The following is a 24,136-nucleotide window of genomic DNA, read 5'->3' as shown; positions in this document are numbered from 1 at the left end:
ATACAAAGGGCTTGCCCTCCTCATAGTTTGCTCTTTACATCATATTTTTTGGTATGCATCCGAAGTCAACACCTCTAAAATGCTCCACTGTCAATAAAAATTCTCTTTACCTAAAACCTTGCTATAGTTGCTGACACGACCATTGGATCATTTCCTTCTTCATCACACACCAAATCCTCATTACTAAATTCCACCTTCCATTTTTCTTACTGATGCAACCTTTCGGTGAACTGAGTGACATTACATTTCTATGATAAGCTTTCTCTTTGTGTTGGAGGTCGTCCACTCTTCATCCGTACCAATTATCACATGTATTCTACCTCTAAATTTTTACTTACCCTTATCATCTCCTCACAAAGTCTGACCTGATGGTGTAGCATACCGAAGCATAAAATTTTTAAGCTCTCCATTCCTCACTTCTTCTTCAATAGAATCTTTCAAAGAAGAACAATCTTTAGTCTTATGTTTTCCATCATTGTGAAAATTACACCTGTCCCTTGAGTTTGACCTGGACTAATTATGTCGTATGGGTGGAGGACTTGGCAAGATGCTTAAACTTTTAACCTGATTAAAAATATAGGCACGTGTAGCATTTAAGGGAGTATAGGTTTCAAATTTTCCATGAGGATCATACCTTCTTATGTGCTAAACCTGAGATCATTGAAATGGTCTCGGTGATTCATTTTATGAATAAGTCCTCTGTTATGCCCCTCATTCTATGCGTAGACTCTGAGAAACAGGGCCATGATGATTGCAAACTCCCTGTCAGTTTCTAAACTATCTATCATCCCTTTGGAAGGTATTGCGAGCCACTTTTTTAATTTCTTCTACTTCAGCGAACTTATGAGCCCTTTCATACAAATCTGCCAAACTTTGTGGCCTATTATAAGTGAATGAATATTGCACATGTTTATTCTAAACACCCATGATAAAGTCATCAATGATCTACTAATCCTACAAATTTGTGTTTAGCATTACTACATGAAAACGTTTAACATAATCTTGTAAGGATTCTCTATCCCTCTTTTTTATTGACATCAAACCCATAGGATTGCTCATTATTGTTCTATGAGTTTGAAATCTTCCTAAGAACATTTGGCCCAACAGCAAGAAGCTCTAGATGGAGCCCTATGGTAAAAACAAATACCAATCTTTCGTACTTCCTTTAAGGGTCATAAAAAAGGCTTTAAACTTTGCAGCATCAGAGGTCCCTAGCACATTCATATAATCATTGTACTACATGAGATGTTCTTCTGGATCCCTTCTTGCTTCGAACATTTCCTTCAGAACCTTAAATTCAGCTGGTAGGCTCACAACTACTATCTCAGAAGCTAATAGATTGTTAAAACAAAACAACCAATCCATATATTAGGCATTTGGATGTAATGTTCTTACATCTCTAATGCAGAACAACCATTTCACTCTGCCATGGTTTTGCATGCGCCCCTACATCCTCCTCATGGGTAGACATGAAATTATCTTAAAGATCAAAGTTGTCAAACTGAATTTTCCTCCTCAACTCTTCATTTTGTCTTAATACTTCTTACTGAAATGCTTGTTGCTGTTCAAACTTAGCACTTTATTGAGCCATCTGCTCCTACAAACCTAACACTTGTTGTGGCGATGCTCCCTGATCAGAGGAAAATGACAATCCATGACTAGAAGAAGCGTTGAGATCTAAAGAGTTGGAAACACTTGCATGGCCCAAGTTACCGAAATTCTCTAGTCGGTCGACAAACCAACCAACAAAAATATCTATCTCGTTGGGTTGACTACCAGTGCCAGAACCTTTTGCTTGTCCTGACAGGAAATTAGTGGGGAAATTATCATTAGGGTGAGCAATTTTGGTTTTTTTAGCAATATGAAGATCAGAAGCCTATCCACACTCACCGCACCAAATTATTGAGTGTTTCTCTGTGTCCTTTGGATGGGTTTAGTTGTGTATTTATATTATATGGTTATTATTCATAAATGTGATATTGTAGGTAGGTTTCATGCATGTCGACATGTACCCTACTCTAGGTTTAACACGTGTTTATATGATGTGGGTTCGCCTATGCGATAGTGTGCTAACCTACATTGTGCAATCTCATAGAAGGGTGCAAGTGTCTTACATGCAAACTCATAGTATCACACAAACTTGAAGTGTCGCGTGTGAAATGATATACAAATTGTGAAAGTATACAAGTCAAATCAAGTAATAAAGTGATAAGTAAGATCGTCTCCACAGGGATAGAATTAGGTGGTCAAGTTATTATAAAAAATTATGATTAATGTTATGGAAAAACGAAGATAAGTATGTGGTAGTAATTTAAAAGAATAAAATATATGTGATAAATGTGTACTGATTAATACTGGAAAATGCTAAAGCAAAGCAAAAGTAAAAATTCAATAACAATTACGAGAATAACTATGTGAATAATATGTAATGAACAAGTAAACAACTAAATATGTTATGGCAAGATGCTACGGCAAAGGATAGAGGATATACAAAGTTGATTTGGAAGGTCGGGATTACTATGAATCTACCATTTTTATCAATAATGCCCTAGCAAAATCATACTCAATCTACTGCTCAGAAGAGTTTTAAAGTGGTTTGCTTCTTTCGAGAGCAAAAACCTTAAGTTACCTTGCCTTAAGTGATATATGTCTATAGGCCTTTAGCAAGGTATCCTACATTATTTTGTTTGCTTCCCATATGAACGCTGCTCTATATCTAGAGTCTACTACAAGTATCGATTGAGTACTAGCTTATATCATTCAATTTCAGTCTAACTAATCCAACATTTTCATAATTAGGTCAATTTATGGGCATGTTGCATAGTCATCTATGTCTAAGGATTTGCATGCATACAATTTAGAAATAAAAATAATTGAATGAAATAATAAATTAATGTAGATCTATGCTTTAACCATTAAAGAAAATAAAGGTTTCATCATGTAATCCCAACCCTACGAGATTTAGCTCATGGATTGCCAAGTAAAATTCAAAACCAAAATATCATCCAACATCGTTTCAATCAAATCAATTCATGAAGGAAAAAAGTAAGATATATGAAAGAACTTTGGGAAGACAACTTTCTCTTGTCCAGTCACACTCCAGTGACACAATGTCCTATGGTAGCTGAGAGGGACTGCCTTCGTTTTCCTCTTTTCATCTCTACTTAGACGCTACCCTCTATTTTTTGCCTCCAAATCTCCACGCACTTTAGGGTTTCCTCCTTTGGATTTTTATAAGCTTTTCCCCTAGGATAAATCCAACATCTCATGATATCCTCTCCTATTTTTTAGGTAGGTTTTTCTGGTACAAGTAGAGTTGGGATGAGACTGGTATGCGTTGAGTGTTGACTCGGTTATCTTCCTGGAATTGCCATGGCATACAAGTTGGAAAATTGTCCAACCTTTTCCCTTGACAAACCTTCACTCATTTATTTCATTCTCCACATCCTGTACCTGCCAAACCACCAAACACAACCCTTCCATATGCAATTAAAAGTACCTAATATTTAAACATAGTCCAAGATCCTAATGCAATGAGAAAAATACCAATGAAATGTTCTAAAATGCAACTAAATATACCCAAGTTCAAACAATTAGCTAGGTAATTTAAAAGAAAGAAATATAACTCTTTTTAAAACTTATCACACCCCCAAACATGAGTTATTTCTTGTCCTCAAGCAAAATATGCATGAACGCGAAACTTTTACCAGCACATGTAACCATCCTGTACTGCTAGTCTATTTAAAGAATAATATATTCATCAGTTCTCGGCACTCTTCTTTCTCTAAAACGTGTTCAAGTTTTAAAGGTTCACTCAACAAAGGTAGTGCATAAAATTTCTCCCTAAAAACAAAATTTGCTAAGTACTCATGTGTGCTTTCTGGCCACAGCAAACATCTCCTAATTTACTCAATTCATTTGTTACCTAAACTCAAGTTACTTTGTAACCCTTGCTCTAAGCCTACTCAAAATATTTATTTGTATTTGTTTTTTTATTATGTGTATTTGGGGATTTAGCATGTCACAAAATTATTTGACATGATAATCAAAATGGAGCATACATTGAATTACCTAGTACTCAATCATGTAAAAATTTAAATAAAAATCACTCTTGAAGCTAAGGCTTTTAATTTAGAAGATGGATGGGGCAAACAACTACCTCTTAGCTACTCAGCCCGTTACTATAGTGGAGTGCGCCCCTAATTTATTTTCTTTTTTTATTACACACTCTTACTTAAACTCACCTTTCTAGTCAGCAACACAATGGAGCAAACAAAGTAGTGCTGACTTACTCGACAATTCTAAGTTTTGGAGTGCCTATTTCCTTTATTTTAATAATGTTGTGGCAATATGATTAATTTTGGCATCAAAAGTCCCTAAGTTCATTAAAAGACACTTGCTATAAAAAAAACTGAGTATAGGACATCTCATTTTTTAGGAAGTCATTTTCAAGCAACCTAACCTAAGCTAATTTCACCTAATCCATAGTCACATGTTCTAGGTATATTGAAGAATTTGATGTCATCATCAAAAATCATAAGTTAATATTGTAATCCTCATAGGAAAAATAATACTTAGTAGTTACATGGCAGTGGAAAAACAATTTTAACTATACTAGAATAACTATACTAAAATGATCATACATACTAAATATAAAATGCAGCCTAAATGCACAATACACCCCTAAACCTAAGGGATGCATTGTCCTCAAGGTATGTACAAATATAAAACATGAATGTGAGAAGATATATATGAACAAAAAAATGGCATGCAAAACAAATGGAATGCATGATGCAAAGAAAGGAAGAAAACTTGCCTAACTTGGAGTGAAGTATGGTTACTTCATTCTTTTTTGCTGGTGGATTTGCGTGCACTGATCTTATAACGTAATTTCCTTTTCATTAGGTGTATATCCCCCCTTCTTTATCAGACTCCATGATCTAATTAATAAGATGATCAATCATAAATGAAAATAACTCTAAGTAATTAAAGATAAAAATAATAAAAACAAAATTAAAGGAAAGTAATTAAAGAAAAGAAAGAAAGAAAAGATTTTTTTATGCTTTTTCCAATTTCGCAACAATTTGGAGTTGTCGAGTCTTAGGGAGATTGAGTTGCTTCTGTAATTGACCGAGTGAGTTGAGCACTTGTTGCTCGAATGGATTGTTCCAAATAGAAGATTTTGTTGTGGCAAATATCTTTCAAACTATTCTTACACTGTTGTTTCTAGCAAACCAATGGCATGGCATTCTTTATTATCATCTGCACATTTCAAAGCATCAAATACATTGAAAGTAACTTACTGATCATTTACCCTTATATTTAGTTCACCTTTCTGCACATCAATTAAAGTCCTGCCTTTAGCAAGAGATGATCTTCTGAGAATAATTAACACATCTTTGTCAGTTTCACATTTTAAAATATGGAAATCTGTCAAAAAAATAAACTTATCTACTCTTACTAGGTACGTCTTCAATTTTACCTTCCGGATGTGCGTAGTGTAACACCCCGAACCCGAGACCGTCACCGGAGTCGAACACGAGGTGTTAACAGACTTTTAAAAATTTTCCAGACACTGCCAATCTGCGTAATAGTCGCTTTAAAAATCATATCTTGAGTTTCACAACTCGAAAATCAGTTTCGTGATTTTTCCCTGAAACTAGACTCATATGCCCATCTACATATTTTTCTAGAATTTTTGGTCGGGCCAATTAGTACAGTTTATTAGTCAAAGTCTCCCATGTTACAGGGATCGACTACCCTGACCTTTGCGCATTACGACTTGGATATCTCCTTGTACAGGGCTCCAATACTGATGCCGTTTGTTTCTATAGAAACTAGACTCAGAGAGGAATCTATACATATATGGTATGACTCCTAATTATCTTTGGTTAATTTATGGTAAATTTTCAAAGTCGAAATAGGAGATCCAGAAACCGTTCTGGCCCTATTTCACGAGAACTTTAATATCTCTTAATATACTATTCATATGATTGTTTCGTTACTTTCATATGAAAATAGATTCATCAAGGTTCGATTACATAATTTATTCACTATTTAATTCCATTCCTACAAATTTTTGTGATTTTTCAAATCCACACCACTGCTGCTGTCAGCATCTGTTTTCAAGGTAAACTTTACCTATTTCGTGGTTACCATGGACCAACTAGGGTTTTGTCATACATAGGTCCACATATGATCATATTTAGCCATTCCAATGGCTGATCATTTGCCCAACACTTCCATTCCAAACCATAGTCACATCATGAAACCATATATACATACATAAACACAAATGGTCTAATGCCATACTCCACTTCTACAAGCTATTTTCGCATGGCTGTACACACATACATCACAAAAAGTGCTTAAAACAACAAGGGGTAGTCCTATACATGCCATATCCAGAGTTCAACTAAAAGAGTACCAAAAGAGCTTTGATAGTGTGGATGACTTCGACTTCGATGATCCCGAATCCGATAGCTAACGAACAAAATCTATAAAACAGAGGGCCAAAGCAACGGGGTAAGCATTTTAAAGCTTAGTAAGTTTCAAGTAATGAAATCGGCTTTGACTAAAATATTACATTCACATAGCTAAATGAATCACTTTATTAATACACATTCTCATAATCATGCTTACTTCACAATTCGTCAACATATATACACACACAAGGTATCAACCCATATAAAAGCCCAAAAGTTCGTTAGTCGATTGAACGAATACTACTTAAAACGAATCGACTTTTCCGAATCACATGCAAACATACCTTATCGTTTGGGTTTGTTGAGCGTATTAATTGAATTTATTACAGCACAAAACGCTCACATTCATACCCAAGTTTCTTCGGAATTTAGCCGGATATTACCACAAGCACAATTGCCTTCGGGTCTTAACCCGGGCATAGCAACTCGCCCGAATGCCTTCGGGTCTTAGCCAGGATATATCAACTTGCACAATTGCCTTCGGGTCTTAGCCCGGATATATATCAACTCGCACAAATGCCTGCGGGTCTTAGCCCGGATATATCAACTCGCACAAATGCCTGCGGGTCTTAGCCCGGATATATCAACTCGCACAAATGCCTTCGGGTCTTAGCCCGGATAAAATCACTAGCACAATTGCCTTCGGGACTTAGCCCGGATAAAATTCAAATGCTCATGCACATATATATCAACAATCATGACACATCCATATTTCACTTTCGTTACTAAGGCTCAAACACAAAGCATTTATTAAACCTTTCCAATTTCGGCTCAATAGCCACACACAAAGAGCATGATTTCAATTGGCTTTATAACATAGTCTCTATGCACATTTGACTATCCATCATAGGATGACTAATCATTTCAATATAATTCAAGTAGGGTCATTACTCGAAGACTTACCTCGGATGTTGTCGAACGACTTCAATGGCTATTCAATTTCTTTTTCCTTCCCTTTATCGGATTTAGTTCCCCTTTGCTCTTGAGCTTAAGTTCAACAAATTTTAAAATAGTCATTAATCGACTATTCAAGTATTACTTTCAGAATAATATATAAATTGATTCAACTTTCACACACATAGATTATAGTAAGCTTTATAAAAATCAATAAATAATTCATTAGCAAATTTTCATTAATGTTTACAACAAAATCACATATTCACTACGAGCTGTTTTCCCTGAGCAGCAGTCACTAAATTATTTATAACTGGAGCTACAAAACTCCAAATCACTTGCCGTTAATTTTCCCTGAATATAGACTCGTATATCTTCCATCCATAAAATTTTCAGAATTTTAGGCTTGGCCAATCAATACCAGATTTTTCTTAAAGTTTCCCCTGTTTCACTGTTTGACTAATCTGACCACTCTTCACTACGAATCAAATTTCTCATTTTACAGAATTCCAAATGTGTTGTATTTGATTTCATTTGAAACTAGACTCATTAAGGAGTTTAAGCATATAAATTTTATCTTATAATCATTTTTGTACAATTTATAATGATTTCCTAAAAACAGAACAGGGAATCTAGTAGTCATTTTGACTCAGCCCCACAATACTTCAAATATCTCAAGATCGGTAACTCTTTAGTTCTTATAGTTTCTTTTGTAAGAAAATAGACTCTTCAAGCTTTAATGACATAATTTACTCGGCTTCTAATTCAACTCCTACAAATTATGGCGATTTTCCAAAATCACCTTACTGCTGCTGTCCCCAAGCAGATTATTACCAAATCAAATACTAACATTTGCATTTCACCTTAATAGCTAGCTTAGCAAACCTTAATTTAACATATAATTCACACATATCACATTCCAAGCATTCACTCTATTCTATCACTTAAGGTACAAACATTACTCAATAACTTCCTAATTCAAGTACACATTCGGCCTTGGTACATAATAAGGTAGTCGATTCCTTTCCCTTTAGCACCCATTGCTCACATATGATTATTTGTATAGCTCAAACACTCATCTATCTTTATCATGAAACAACAAAATTTACCATTGTCAAATACCATAGCCGAATGTCATTAAACCTAAACCACCATGAAAATTTTACTTATCACCTCATACCTTATTATCAAATTGAACTAATTATGCTTATAAAAATAATATCAAAACCGAAACCTTTTGATAATTAAGCCTCTAATTATTTATTACAATTAACCAAACAAAATTTTCTCACATTTAACACTTATATACCAATCAATTGTTGAAGACAAACAAAATCTCATTTCCTCCCTTGACAACCACAACCGAAAGCTCAAACCAACATCTAAAATTCCAAGTTTTCAAATGGGCTAATATGGAACTAGCTAATTGACTTAAACTAAACTTAAAATTTCAAAAACTAACAAAATTTTTACTAACCATCTCAAGCTTCAAGTGACCGAATGTTTCCCTCCTATCTTCCTCTTTACAATCGGCCAAGAAGAACCAAGGATACAAGCTTTGTTTTCATTACCTTTCTTTTTTCTTTTATTCTTTCTTTTATTCATTATAACTCCAATAACCCAATTTCTTATTATAATATCAAATTCAACAAATATATTGCCCATCATCAATCCATCTTGGCCGGCCACTATAAGGGAATTGGGCAATTTGACATGCAAGTCCACCCTTGTGTTGACATGCACTAATAAGCCCTTTAAAATTAGCCTATCATATTTCACCATGTCTCATGTTGATCCCTATTTAATAATTCCTCATGCAATTGGCAAAATTAGGGAATGAAACTTCCACATATGCATGTACACACACATAATAAACATAGAACATAGCAATTAATTATTTTTATAACTCGGTTTTGTGGTCCCGAAACCACTTCCCGACTAGGGTCAATTTTGGGCTGTCAAACTCTCCCCCACTTAAGAAATTTTCGTCCCCGAAAATCTTACCGGTAAATAGGTTTGGGTATCGTTCTTTCATCGAGCTTTCGGTTTCCCAAGTAGCTTCCTCGATCCCGTGTTTGAGCCATAACACCTTTACTAACGGAACCCTTTTGTTTCGCAACTCCTTCACTTCACGAGCTAGGATACACATCGGCTCTTCTTCATAACTCATATCGGATTGAATGTCAACCTCGGAGGGATTAATTATGTGGGAGGGGTCAGATCTATAACGTCGAAGCATCGAAACATGAAAAACATTGTGAATTCTTTCAAGTTCAGGAGGTAAAATCAATCTATATGCCACTGGACCAATTCTTTCGGATATTTCATACGGCCCAATGAACCTCGGACTCAATTTGCCCTTACGGCCAAATCTGAGTATCTTTTTCCAAGGTGAAACTTTAAGAAACACTTTATCTCCCACCTGATACTCAATGTCTTTTCGTTTCAAATCCGCGTACGACTTCTAACGATCTGTGGCTGCTTTCAGACTTTCACGGATTACCTTTACTTTCTGTTCGGCATCCTTAATCAAATCAACTCCGAAAATTTTACTTTCACCGAGCTCGGTCCAAAACAATGGTGTACGGCATTTACGACCGTACAAAGCCTCGTAAGGTGCCATCTTAATACTTGATTGAAAACTATTGTTGTAAGCGAATTCAATCAAAGGTAAATACCGTTCCCATGAACTACTGAACTCGAGGATGCAACATCTCAACATATCCTCAAGTATCTGAATTATCCGCTCGGATTGACCATCGGTTTGGGGGTGAAAAGCAGTGCTAAAATGCAGCTTGGTACCCAAAGCTTCTTGCAATTTCTTCCAAAATCGTGAGGTAAATCTCGGATCTCTATCCGACACGATAGAAATAGGTACCCCGTGTAATCTCACAATCTGAGAAACATACAATTTGGCTAGTTTATCCAATGAAAAATCCATACGCACGGGGATAAAGTGAGCCGACTTAGTCAGTCTATCAACAACAACCCAAATCGCATCCTTCTTACTTGTTGACAATGGCAGTCCGGACACAAAGTCCATTGTGACTCGATCCCATTTCCACTCGGGTATCATGATCGGCTGAAGTAATCCTGAAGGCACTTGATGTTCCGCTTTCACTTGTTGACATATTAAACATCTCGAAACAAAGTCGGAGATGTCTCGTTTCATACCATGCCACCAAAACCAACGTTTCAAATCGTTGTACATTTTCGTACTCCCCGGGTGAATTGACATTCGGCTACAATGGGCTTCGTTCAGAATCATCGAAATGAGTCCCGAATTCCTTGGAACACACAAACGACTTCTGAACCTCAAACAATCATCATCATCAATTTGAAACTCCGATTCCTTGTTCGGAACACACTCAGCCCGTTTTGCAACCAATTCATCATCGACTTTCTGAGCTTCACGAATTTGATGAGTCAATAATGGTTTGGCTTTTAATTCAGCTACTAACACATTGTCGGGTAGAACAGACAAATGCACATTCATCGCTCGTAAAGCAAATAATGACTTCCGACTTAAGGCGTCCGCAACCACATTAGCCTTTCCCGGGTGGTAATCAATGACAAGCTCGTAATCTTTCAACAACTCAAGCCAACGTCTTTGTCGCAGATTTAAGTCTCTTTGAGTCATCAAATATTTGAGACTTTTGTGATCCGAAAATACATGGCACTTTTCACCAAATAGGTAATGTCGCCATATTTTTAAAGCAAACACGATGGCAGCTAGTTCAAGATCATGGGTCGGATAATTTTTCTCATGTGGCTTTAATTGTCTCGACGCATAGGCCACCACTCGACCTTCTTGCATCAATACGTAGCCCAGCCCAAGTAGGGATGCGTCACTATAAATGACAAACTCTTTGCCTGATTCGGGTTGCACTAAAATTGGAGCTTTAGTCAAATAAGTTTTTAGTTGATCAAAACTTTTCTGACATTTCTCCGTCCATTCGAACTTAACATCCTTTTGAAGTAGCTTAGTCATTGGTGTGGCTATCATCGAGAAACCTTTGACAAATCGTCGGTAATAACTGGAGAGTCCCAAAAAGCTCCGAACTTCAGTAATATTTCTTGGAGGCTTCCAGTTAAGTATGGCTGAAATTTTGCTCGGGTCAACTCGAATACCCGATGCGGATACCACATGACCCAAGAAGCTAACCTCTCTTAACCAGAACTCACACTTACTGAACTTAGCATATAACTGCTTAACCCGCAACATTTGCAACACTAGTCTCAGGTGCTCAGCATGTTCGGTCTCATCTCTTGAATAGACCAAGATGTCATCAATGAACACAACTACGAACCGATCCAAATATGGCCTGAAGATCCGATTCATCAAATCCATAAATACCGCAGGGGCATTAGTAAGCCCAAACGGCATCACTAAGAATTCGTAGTGACCGTACCTCGTTCTGAAAGCAGTTTTGGGTACGTCCGAATCTCGAACCCGCAACTGATAATAACCCGATCTCAAATCTATTTTTGAGAACACTGAGGCTCCCTTTAGTTGATCAAACAAATCATCAATACGTGGTAACGGATATTTATTCTTTATCGTCACTTTATTCAGTTGACGATAGTCAATGCACAACCTCATGGTTCCGTCCTTCTTTTTCACGAACAATACTGGTGCACCCCAAGGTGAGAAACTTGGTCGAGCAAAACCTCTATCCGTCAATTCTTGCAACTGAGCTTTCAACTCTTTTAACTCGGTTGGTGCCATATGATACGGAGCTATCGAAATCGGCGTTGTCCCAGGTACAAGCTCAATACCAAACTCTACCTCCCGAACAGGTGGTAAACCCGGTAATTCTTCAGGAAAAACATCCAGGTATTCACAAACCACCGGCACAGATTCGGGTTTCTTTTCTAATTCTTTGTCATCAAGTACATACGCAAGGTATGCTTCGCACCCTTTTTTTACATATTTCTGGGCCAACATTGAGGATATTACAACTGGCAACCCATCCAAGTCTGTAGACTCAACTCGGATTACTTCGTTATTTGCGCACCTCAAATCAATAGTCTTGCTTTTGCAATTCACAACCGCATCATGCACGGTCAACCAATCCAACCCGAGAATAACATCAAATTCATCAAACGGCAAAAGCATCAAGTCCGCCGGAAAACAGGAACCTCGAATCACTAGGGGACATTTCTTACACACTTTGTCGACAAGCACGTAACGACCCAAGGGATTTGACACCCGAATTACGAACTCAGTAGACTCAATAGGTAAAGTCTTACTGGATGCTAAGGTTTCACATATGTAAGAATGAGTAGAACCGGGGTCAATCAAAGCAATTACATTAGTATCAAAGAGAGTGAAAGTACCGGTAATAACATCAGGCGAAGAAGCATCCTCGCGGGCACGCATAGCATAAGCTCTAGCAGGCGCACGAGCCTCAGATCCGGTCGTAGCATCTCTAGATCCTCTCTGACCACCACTAGCATTGCCCGTATTTCTAGATGGTCTACCTCGAGCAGTGGTAGCACCCGGTTTCCCACTCTGATTTACATTCTGTTCAGACAACCTCGGGCAATCTTTGATGAAGTGGTCAACTGATCCACACTTGTAACAGGAGCGGTCATGGAATCTACAACTCCCCGAATGCCATTTACCGCAATATCGACATTCTGTTTTGTCTCGACGTTCATTCCCAACACTAGCGATCGAAGTGCCTCGGGTACCCACAGGGGGTCGATCACGATCTCGTCTAAAAAGGCCCGAAGTGCCTCTAGACCGACCCACATCATCTCGAAATTTCTTCGATGCCTGTTGAAGAGACTTTCCCGAGGATCTTTTACGAAACTCCCCTGTTCCCACATCAACTTTTTGTTTTTCTTTTCTAAGCTCTTCGGCTTTACAAGCTCGCTCGACAAGTACTACGAACTCTCGTATTTCAAGAATGCCAACGAACATTTTTATATCTTCATTCAGCCCATCCTCGAAGCGTTTACACATGATAGCCTCGGACGAAACACATTCCCGAACGTATCTACTAAGTCTAACAAATTTTCGCTCGTAATTAGTAACTGACATAGAACCTTGCTTAAGCTCAAGAAATTCCTTCCATTTTTGATCAACAAATCTCTGACTGATATACTTTTTCCGAAACTCAGTTTGGAAAAACTCCCAAGTTACTTGCTCTCGAGGCACAACAGAAGTCAGAGTACTCCACCAATAGTAGGCAGAATCGCGTAACAAGGAGATAGTACACTTTAGGCATTCATCAGGTGTACAAGATAGCTCATCGAGTACCCGGATAGTGTTGTCCAACCAAAGTTCAGCTTGCTCGGCATCATCGCTATCCGTAGCCTTAAATTCAGTAGCCCCATGTTTTCGAATTCTGTCAACTGGGGGCTTATTTGACCTTATTTGGTCAGTTACCGGAGGTATTGTAGGTGCGGGGGTGGTATTTGTCGGGAATGGAGGTTGTGGAACAGCCGTATTAGTTCGAATGTATTGGTTGAACCAATCATTCATCACGCTATAGAAAGCTTGTCTAGCTTCATCATTCGGGTTACTAGCATTAGGTTGAGAGTCCGCTCCCTTGTGCGGGAGCAGGCGCTACACTCTCAAGATCATCAGCTACCTCTCGATCGGGATCGGGATCCATTAGTATAAATAAACACATTTGCAAATGTCAGAAATCACCACACTATCAAATAATCACATAAAATGGCATGTATAGCTAGACCCAACGCATTACGGTAGTCCTAGAATCGACTAAACCGTAGCTCTGATACCAATCAATTGTAACACCCCGAACCCGAGACCGTCACCGGAGTCGAACACGAGGTGTTAACAGACTTTTAAAAATTTTCCAGACACTGCCAATCTGCATAATAGTCGCTTTAAAAATCATATCTTGAGTTTCACAACTCGAAAATCAGTTTCGTGATTTTTCCCTGAAACTAGACTCATATGTCCATCTACATATTTTTTCTAGAATTTTTGGTCGGGCCAATTAGTACAGTTTATTAGTCAAAGTCTCCCATGTTACAGGGATCGACTACCCTGACCTTTGCGCATTACGACTTGGATATCTCCTTGTACAGGGCTCCAATACTGATGCCGTTTGTTTCTATAGAAACTAGACTCAGAGAGGAATCTATACATATATGGTATGACTCCTAATTATCTCTGGTTAATTTATGGTAAATTTTCAAAGTTGAAACAGGAGATCTAGAAACCGTTCTGGCCCTGTTTCACGAGAACTTTAATATCTCTTAATATACTGTTCATATGATTGTTTTGTTACTTTCATATGAAAATAGATTCATCAAGGTTCGATTACATAATTTATTCACTATTTAATTCCATTCCTACAAATTTTTGTGATTTTTCAAATCCACACCACTGCCGCTGTCAGCATCTGTTTTCAAGGTAAACTTTACCTATTTCGTGGTTACCATGGACCAACTAGGGTTTTGTCATACATAGGTCCACATATGATCATATTTAGCCATTCCAATGGCTGATGATTTTCCCAACACTTCCATTCCAAACCATAGTCACATCATGAAACCATATATACATACATAAACACAAATGGTCTAATGCCATACTCCACTTCTACAAGCCATTTTCGCATGGCTGTACACACATACATCACAAAAAGTGCTTAAAACAACAAGGGGTAGTCCTATACATGCCATATCCAGTGTTCAACTAAAAGAGTACCAAAAGAGCTTTGATAGTGTGGATGACTTCGACTTCGATGATCCCGAATCCGATAGCTAACGAACAAAATCTATAAAATAGAGGGCCAAAGCAACGGGGTAAGCATTTTAAAGCTTAGTAAGTTTCAAGTAATGAAATCGGCTTTGACTAAAGTATTACATTCACATAGCTAAATGAATCACTTTATTAATACACATTCTCATAATCATGCTTACTTCACAATTCGTCAACATATATACACACACAAGGTATCAACCCATATAAAAGCCCAAAAGTTCGTTAGTCGATTGAACGAATACTACTTAAAACGAATCGACTTTTCCGAATCACATGCAAACATACCTTATCGTTTGGGTTTGTTGAGCGTATTAATTGAATTTATTACAGCACAAAACGCTCACATTCATACCCAAGTTTCTTCGGAATTTAGCCGGATATTACCACAAGCACAATTGCCTTCGGGTCTTAACCCGGGCATAGCAACTCGCCCGAATGCCTTCGGGTCTTAGCCAGGATATATCAACTTGCACAATTGCCTTCGGGTCTTAGCCCGGATATATATCAACTCGCACAAATGCCTGCGGGTCTTAGCCCGGATATATCAACTCGCACAAATGCCTGCGGGTCTTAGCCCGGATATATCAACTCGCACAAATGCCTTCGGGTCTTAGCCCGGATAAAATCACTAGCACAATTGCCTTCGGGACTTAGCCCGGATAAAATTCAAATGCTCATGCACATATATATCAACAATCATGACACATCCATATTTCACTTTCGTTACTAAGGCTCAAACACAAAGCATTTATTAAACCTTTCCAATTTCGGCTCAATAGCCACACACAAAGAGCATGATTTCAATTGGCTTTATAACATAGTCTCTATGCACATTTGACTATCCATCATAGGATGACTAATCATTTCAATATAATTCAAGTAGGGTCATTACTCGAAGACTTACCTCGGATGTTGTCGAACGACTTCAATGGCTATTCAATTTCTTTTTCCTTCCCTTTATCGGATTTAGTTCCCCTTTGCTCTTGAGCTTAAGTTCAACAAATTTTAAAATAGTCATTAATCGACTATTCAAGTATTACTTTCAGAATAATATATAAATTGATTCGACTTTCACACACATAGATTATAGTAAGCTTTATAAAAATCAATAAATAATTCATTAGCAAATTTTCATTAATGTTTACAACAAAATCACATATTCACTACGAGCTGTTTTCCCTGAGCAGCAGTCACTAAATTATTTATAACTGGAGCTACAAAACTCCAAATCACTTGCCGTTAATTTTCCCTGAATATAGACTCGTATATCTTCCATCCATAAAATTTTCAGAATTTTAGGCTTGGCCAATCAATACCAGATTTTTCTTAAAGTTTCCCCTGTTTCACTGTTTGACTAATCTGACCACTCTTCACTACGAATCAAATTTCTCATTTTACAGAATTCCAAATGTGTTGTATTTGATTTCATTTGAAACTAGACTCATTAAGGAGTTTAAGCATATAAATTTTATCTTATAATCATTTTTTTACAATTTATAATGATTTCCTAAAAACAGAACAGGGAATCTAGTAGTCATTTTGACACTGCCCCACAATACTTCAAATATCTCAAGATCGGTAACTCTTTAGTTCTTATAGTTTCTTTTGTAATAAAATAGACTCTTCAAGCTTTAATGACATAATTTACTCAGCTTCTAATTCAACTCCTACAAATTATGGCAATTTTCCAAAATCACCTTACTGCTGCTGTCCCCAAGCAGATTATTACCAAATCAAATACTAACATTTGCATTTCACCTTAATAGCTAGCTTAGCAAACCTTAATTTAACATATAATTCACACATATCACATTCCAAGCATTCACTCTATTCTATCACTTAAGGTACAAACATTACTCAATAACTTCCTAATTCAAGTACACATTCGGCCTTGGTACATAATAAGGTAGTCGATTCCTTTCCCTTTAGCACCCATTGCTCACATATGATTATTTGTATAGCTCAAACACTCATCTATCTTTATCATGAAACAACAAAATTTACCATTGTCAAATACCATAGCCGAATGTCATTAAACCTAAACCACCATGAAAATTTTACTTATCACCTCATACCTTATTATCAAATTGAACTAATTATGCTTATAAAAATTATATCAAAACCGAAACCTTTTGATAATTAAGCCTCTAATTATTTATTACAATTACCCAAACAAAATTTTCTCACATTTAACACTTATATACCAATCAATTGTTGAAGACAAACAAAATCTCATTTCCTCCCTTGACAACCACAACCGAAAGCTCAAACCAACATCTAAAATTCCAAGTTTTCAAATGGGCTAATATGGAACTAGCTAATTGACTTAAACTAAACTTAAAATTTCAAAAACTAACAAAATTTTACTAACCATCTCAAGCTTCAAGTGACCGAATGTTTCCCTCCTATCTTCCTCTTTACAATCGGCCAAGAAGAACCAAGGATACAAGCTTTGTTTTCATTACCTTTCTTTTTTCTTTTATTCTTTCTTTTATTCATTATAACTCCAATAACCCAATTTCTTATTATAATATCAAATTCAACAAATATATTGCCCATCATCAATCCATCTTGGCCGGCCACTATAAGGGAATTGGGCAATTTGACATGCAAGTCCACCCTTGTGTTGACATGCACTAATAAGCCCTTTAAAATTAGCCTATCATATTTCACCATGTCTCATGTTGATCCCTATTTAATAATTCCTCATGCAATTGGCAAAATTAGGGAATGAAACTTCCACATATGCATGTACACACACATAATAAACATAGAACATAGCAATTAGTTATTTTTATAACTCGGTTTTGTGGTCCCGAAACCACTTCCCGACTAGGGTCAATTTTGGGCTGTCACACGTAGGATAGCTCAGCCAGTTGCAACGTAACCGTAGTAGGTTTTGCTTTCCTAATTCTCAGCTTCTTGAAAATAGACATAGGGATTAGATTTATAGTTGCTCCTAAATCACATAATGCCTTACCAACATACTAATAGTGAAACTTCCTGGGTCCTTCAACTTTGGAGGTAACTTATTCATCAACATCGTTGTACACCATTCAATGAGAGCAACAAGCTCAAATCCTCCCAATCCGTGCTTCTTTGACAGTATATCTTTCAAAAATTTCACATAATTGGGAATTTTCTCCAAAGCTTCTACTCACGGTTTGTTGATATAGAGTTGCTTCAAGACCTTCAAAAATCATTTGAATTGAACATCCTATTTAGAACTTTTGAATCGTTAAGAAAAAGGTGGACGTGGTCGTCCTTCCAATCGCTGATATTGTTTTGCTGTAGCATTATTGTTGACAACATGATCTGATTCTGCCACAAAATTTTGCTGCTTATACTTTTTAGTTGCAGGATGTTTTTGATATGAATCTGAACTCTTTCCCTGGTTGAGTCTAGAGTTGTCTTCTGCTACAGTGGCATCTTAAACAATGTCTTCCAGCTGAGTCCCACTTCTAAGAGTAATTGCTTTGCAATGTTGACTGTCTTTTGTACTTGAATTCTCTGTATCGCTTGGCAATGCTCCTTGTGACCTCGAATTCAAATCATTCGCTATTTACCCCACTTGATTCTCAAGAGCTCAGAGAGACGCAACCTGACTTTGAATTACAGTAGCCTGACTTTGAATTACAACATCATTTTTAGCCATATATTCCTTCAATAAAGCTTCAATAGATGTTGAGGATGATGATGTTTGACCCTGTTGAATATTTTATCTTGGCAGTGGGTGATTATAACCAGGTGGTGCATTCTGTCTTGCAACATTGTTTGAATTCCTCACACCTTTATTATTTCAACTAAAATTTGAATGTTGATTCCACCTTGAATTGTAGGTGTTATAATAGGGACTACTATTTTGGTTAAAATTACTTATTTAGTACACAAATGTTGGGTTTGATAGGCATTCATCAAAGACATGATCTTCACCATAATAAACACACGATAGCTCGACTACTTTCATCTCCTGAACTATATGGGGTTTCTTATCTGTTTTGATCATATAAGCCAAAGAAGATACCGGGGTTGTCAACGAAGTTATTGCATCTAGCTCTATAGTACCAATAGCTCTCTTGCCCATCCTGGCTCTTTTGATCGAATATTGATAATCATTGCTGGCAATCTTTTCCAAGATCTCATCTGCTTCATTATAAAATTTATCCAACAAAGTACCATTGGATGAATCATCAACTACCATCCTTGTATGTGTATTCAACCCATTGTAGGATATCTGTAACACCCCGTACCCGAGACCGTTGCCGGAGTCGGACACGAGGGGTTCACAGACTAAATTCGCTTACTATCGCAGTCCATTTTAAAATTTTCCAGGCAGTTGGCTAACTGCGACACTGTCACCTTAAAAATCATATCTTGAGTTTCACAACTCAAAAATCAGTTTCGTAATTTTTCCCTGAAACTAGACTCATATGCCCATCTACATATTTTTTTCTAGAATTTTTGGTCGGGCCAATTAGTACAGTTTATTAGTCAAAGTCTCCCATGTTACAGGGATCGACCACACTGACCTTTGCGCATTACGACTTGGATATCTCCCTGCAAAGAGCTTCAATACTGATGCCGTTTGTTTCTATAGAAACTAGACTCAGAGAGGAATCTATAAATATATGGCATGACTCCTAATTATCTCTGGTTAATTTATAATGAATTTCCAAAGTCGGAACAGGGAATCCAGAAACCGTTCTAGCCCTGTCTCACGAGAACCTGAATATCTCTTAACATACTGTCCATATGATCGTTTCGTTACTTTCCTATGAAAATAGATTCATCAAGGTCCGTTTAAATAATTTATTCATTATTTAATTCCAATCCTACTATTTTTAGTGATTTTCAAAATCTACATCACTGCTGCTGCCAGCATCTGCCTTTAAGGTAGACTTTACCTATTTCATAGTTTCCATGATTCAACTAGCCCTTTTAGCATAAATAGCACAAATTATGATAGTGATTAACCATCCCATACCAAATGATTATAACATTATGCTCAAACATATATAAGCCATTTTCGCATGGCTATATACATTAACCAAAATATTCTTCCGCCACTAGTCTATTTTATACATGCCATAAGATAATCCAAAACATAGCAGTACCAAACAGTAGATAGTGATAGTGTGACTAGTTGCTGACGATCCCCGAGCCTGTAGCTTCGCAATGAGATCTATAAAACAGAGGAAACAGAGTAAACGGAGTAAGCATTACAATGCTTAGTAAGTTTTAAGCAGTGTCAACAGATAACAATCAAATTATAACATAGTTGTTCGTATTTTTATTTCACTCTTCCTTCGGGCATACCATCCCTTTACCGAATATGCACATCTCATCATATACAATAGGCAGATAAACTTTCACATAAAAGTGAGCTCATGTGACATAGATATATCGTATGATTTCATATAACCTCTCACTCTGATCTGATGTCACATAATCATAGGAATAGTCTCATAGATTGCTCTCGTATGCGTCACATAACTACCTTATGATTTAGTACAAATCAAGCTCACATATAAACTTGGAGTACATACCTGTTTAACCTTTCGCATTGAATATATTTATAAGCAATTCTTATTACGAAGTCTTACCCGGACATAATCTCCACACGAAGTTATCGGGTCTTACCCGGACAAAATCCCCACACGTAGTCATCGGGTCTTTAGAGCTCGGATATAGTACGAGCACGAAGCTTACGGACATTAATCAGTGATAATATTCTCGAATAAAGCCTGCGGGGTTTTAACCCGGATATAGTACGGACACAAATGCCCTTCGGGACTTATCACATTCATCACATCGGCGATTAGGCCCTATCACATATATATACACTTTCACATTCATCACATCGGCCATTAGGCCCTATCACATATATATACACTTTCACATTCATCACATCGGCCATTAGGCCCTATCACATATATACACTTTCACATTCATCACATCGGCCATTAGGCCTTATCACATATATACACTTCACATTCATCACATCGGCCATTAGGCCTTATAACATATATACACTTTCACATTCATCACATCGGCCATTAGGCCATACTATCATTTCATATTCGAATACTCACAAACTTACAATATCACGATTTAGAATTCAAGTATGGGTTTAATCAATAGCTTGTGAGCAACTAAAACAAGTTTATCAAGGTTCACAACATAATCTCAAATTCAGCACAAGCTATTTTTCCTGGCAATAGTCACTAAATTATTTATGACTGGAGCTACAAAACTCCAAATCACTTTCCGTTAATTTTTCCTGAATATAGACTCGTATATTTTCCATCCATAAAATTTCCAGAATTTTAGGTTTGGCCAATCAATACCAGATTTTTCTTAAAATTTCCCCTGTTTCACTATTTGACTAATCTGACCACTCTTCACTACGAATCAAATTTATCATTTTACAGAATTCAAAATGTGTTGTATTTGATTTCATTTGAAACTAGACTCATTAAGGAGTCTAAGCATATAAATTTTATCTTATAACCATTTTTGTACAATTTATAATGATTTTCTAAAAACAGAACAGGGGATTTCAGAGTCATTCTGACACCGTCTCACACAACTTTAAATATCTCATTATCGGAAATTCCTTTGCTTACACGGTTTCATTTATAAGAAACTAGACTCATTAATATTTAATTTCATGTCTCATTCAGCCTCTAATTCAATTCCATAAATTTATGGTGATTTTCTAAAGTCACGTTACTGCTGCTGTCCGAAGCAGACTATTTCAAATTACCCTTAAATTCCCAAGCTCAAACACTTAAGAACTTACCATTTGAGCTTAGAACATATCATGGCCACATCATATCTTACTAAATCAACTCACCATGTCCTATTATAATTGAATTTACTCAACGTTTAAACACTTAAAACTTACCTCGGAAGTTGCCGAACGATTACGACGGCTCTTCGATCACTTTTTTCCTTTCCCATATCCAACTTTGATCCTCTAGGCTCTTGAGCTAAATCAAACAAATTTACTTCTCAATCAAACACATATATATGGCAAACATATACATTTCAAAAACCAATTCGTTCGTATCATTTGTCCATATATTAGCTTTTAGTATATTTGGTCATTAGAGTGACCTATTTAACTTTTAAGCATTCATTTCTAATTTTAATTAAACAATGCCGAATGCCATTAGCTACTAATGCCACACACACACATGTGCATAAAATTCATCCATACATAACCTCTAGCTCATTCGGTCATTCATCTCTCAAACCTATCAAAGTTTCATGTCGAACTTCCCTGGCCGAATACACATATAAGCACATAATGCACATTTAGAATTTTTTTTTATTTACTTCATGATACATTCGGCCTTGGCAACAATTTCATTAGAAATCCCTATTAGCCACTTCATCAATCAATTATATCATCTACTTAATATTTCATAACTTATCATGCTAGCTGAATATTATTTATTCAAGTTCATCATCTTCATATTCGGCATTAGCATCAAATATAATAGCCCATTTCTTTCCACTTTGAATCTATGCATCCATTTAATCATAGTTTGTTCAAGCACTCATACAACAAGATTCATCCAATTTAACAAGAAACAAAAACTTTATTCCTCCATAGCTACAATGGCCGAAAGATCTAGACATCTCAATATCAAAATTTCTAACATGGGTTGCCTAAAGAATTTGGTAGGGAGTTCAAATTTATCTAGCATTTCAAGTAACTTAACACATCCATATAGCTAACATGCTAATAGTCTCAAGGCTTCAACTAAAACTTTTGAAGCCTCTTAGTCGAATACTAACTCTCTAATAATCCCAAATCCATCCATGAGATAGTTAGAATTTAGACTAATCATCCAAGGGATGTATGAACTTTCAAAGCAACACTAAACATACCTTAATCTAGTGAGCCTTCATAGCCGATTTTTCTCCAAGCTCATTCCCTTCCTTTCTTTCTTCTATTCGGCCAAAGATGTTCAAGGATGAACACTTTTTTTTCTTTGTTTCCTTTCTTCCATTCACGGCAAAGGGGGGGGGGTCATGGATGAGACCATTTTTTTTTCATCACTCCACCTTTTTGCATTACTTTAATCCTAACCCCTTTTTTTATTCTTTCTAACATAACTCACTAACACAACATGTTTGCAACATGTTTCCACCCATAGCATGGCCGGCCACTATGCTTTAATTTTGGGTAATTTGACATGCAAACCCATCATTTCACAACATGCATTATTAGGCCACTTTACATTTGCCTAGCACATTTCCAAATTTTCTCACATAAGTCCTATTTGATAAAATTCACTTACTATTAACAAAATTCAAACATGAAATTTTCACACATGCATATGTACATATAATGAGCATCAACTATGACGGTTAATTATCTTTATGACTCGGTTTAGTGGTCCCGAAACCACTTTTCGACTAGGGTCACTTTAGGGGTGTCACAATATCTCTATCTGAGTCCAGTGTTGAAATCCATGCATCGAATATTTCTGAATTAATTCTTTAAATTGTTCCAAGCTTCATATAGTGTTTCATCCTTTGATTGCAAAAAATATGTGATGTAATTTCTAAGCTTGGAATTCATATTTGATGGAGTACACCGTAGCAAAAACCTCTGGCAAAGATCATTCCATGATGCCACTGTTCCTGACGGTAAACCATTCAACCATACTCTTGCACGATCTCCTAAAGAACATGGAAAAAACTTAAGTCTCAGGGCATCTTTAGGAACACATTTGTAACACCCTTAACCCGTATCCGTCGCTGGAATAGGGTTATGAGGCATTACCGATCAATACACAACATTCACATACATATATGCATTCATTATCAAAATCCATTCATCTCAATCATATTGTCCCTTCTAAGGTCCTACGAGACCTTAAAACTTGCTTAAAAGAGGTCCGGGACTAACTGATAACATTTACAAACTTTAGGAAACTTAAAGAAATTTTCAAACATATAAGGGTCACACGTCCGTGTGAACCGGCCGTGT

At 36.7% G+C, this 24,136-nt stretch overlaps 1 non-coding gene across 1 annotated transcript; it reads left to right on the top strand.

Annotated features, from left to right (window-relative positions):
* Nucleotides 1–23,610: 23,610 nt before the first annotated feature.
* LOC121231209 (small nucleolar RNA R71) lies at nucleotides 23,611–23,716 on the top strand. Its single transcript, XR_005929275.1, has one exon. It is a non-coding gene; the product is annotated as a small nucleolar RNA R71 (small nucleolar RNA).
* Nucleotides 23,717–24,136: the final 420 nt, after the last annotated feature.

The sequence above is a fragment of the Gossypium hirsutum genome, chromosome A06 (assembly GCF_007990345.1).
Source record: "Gossypium hirsutum isolate 1008001.06 chromosome A06, Gossypium_hirsutum_v2.1, whole genome shotgun sequence".
NCBI classification, from domain to species: Eukaryota; Viridiplantae; Streptophyta; class Magnoliopsida; order Malvales; family Malvaceae; genus Gossypium; species Gossypium hirsutum.
Note: the sequence above shows the minus strand (reverse complement) of the source record. Positions and strands in the feature narration are given on the sequence as shown.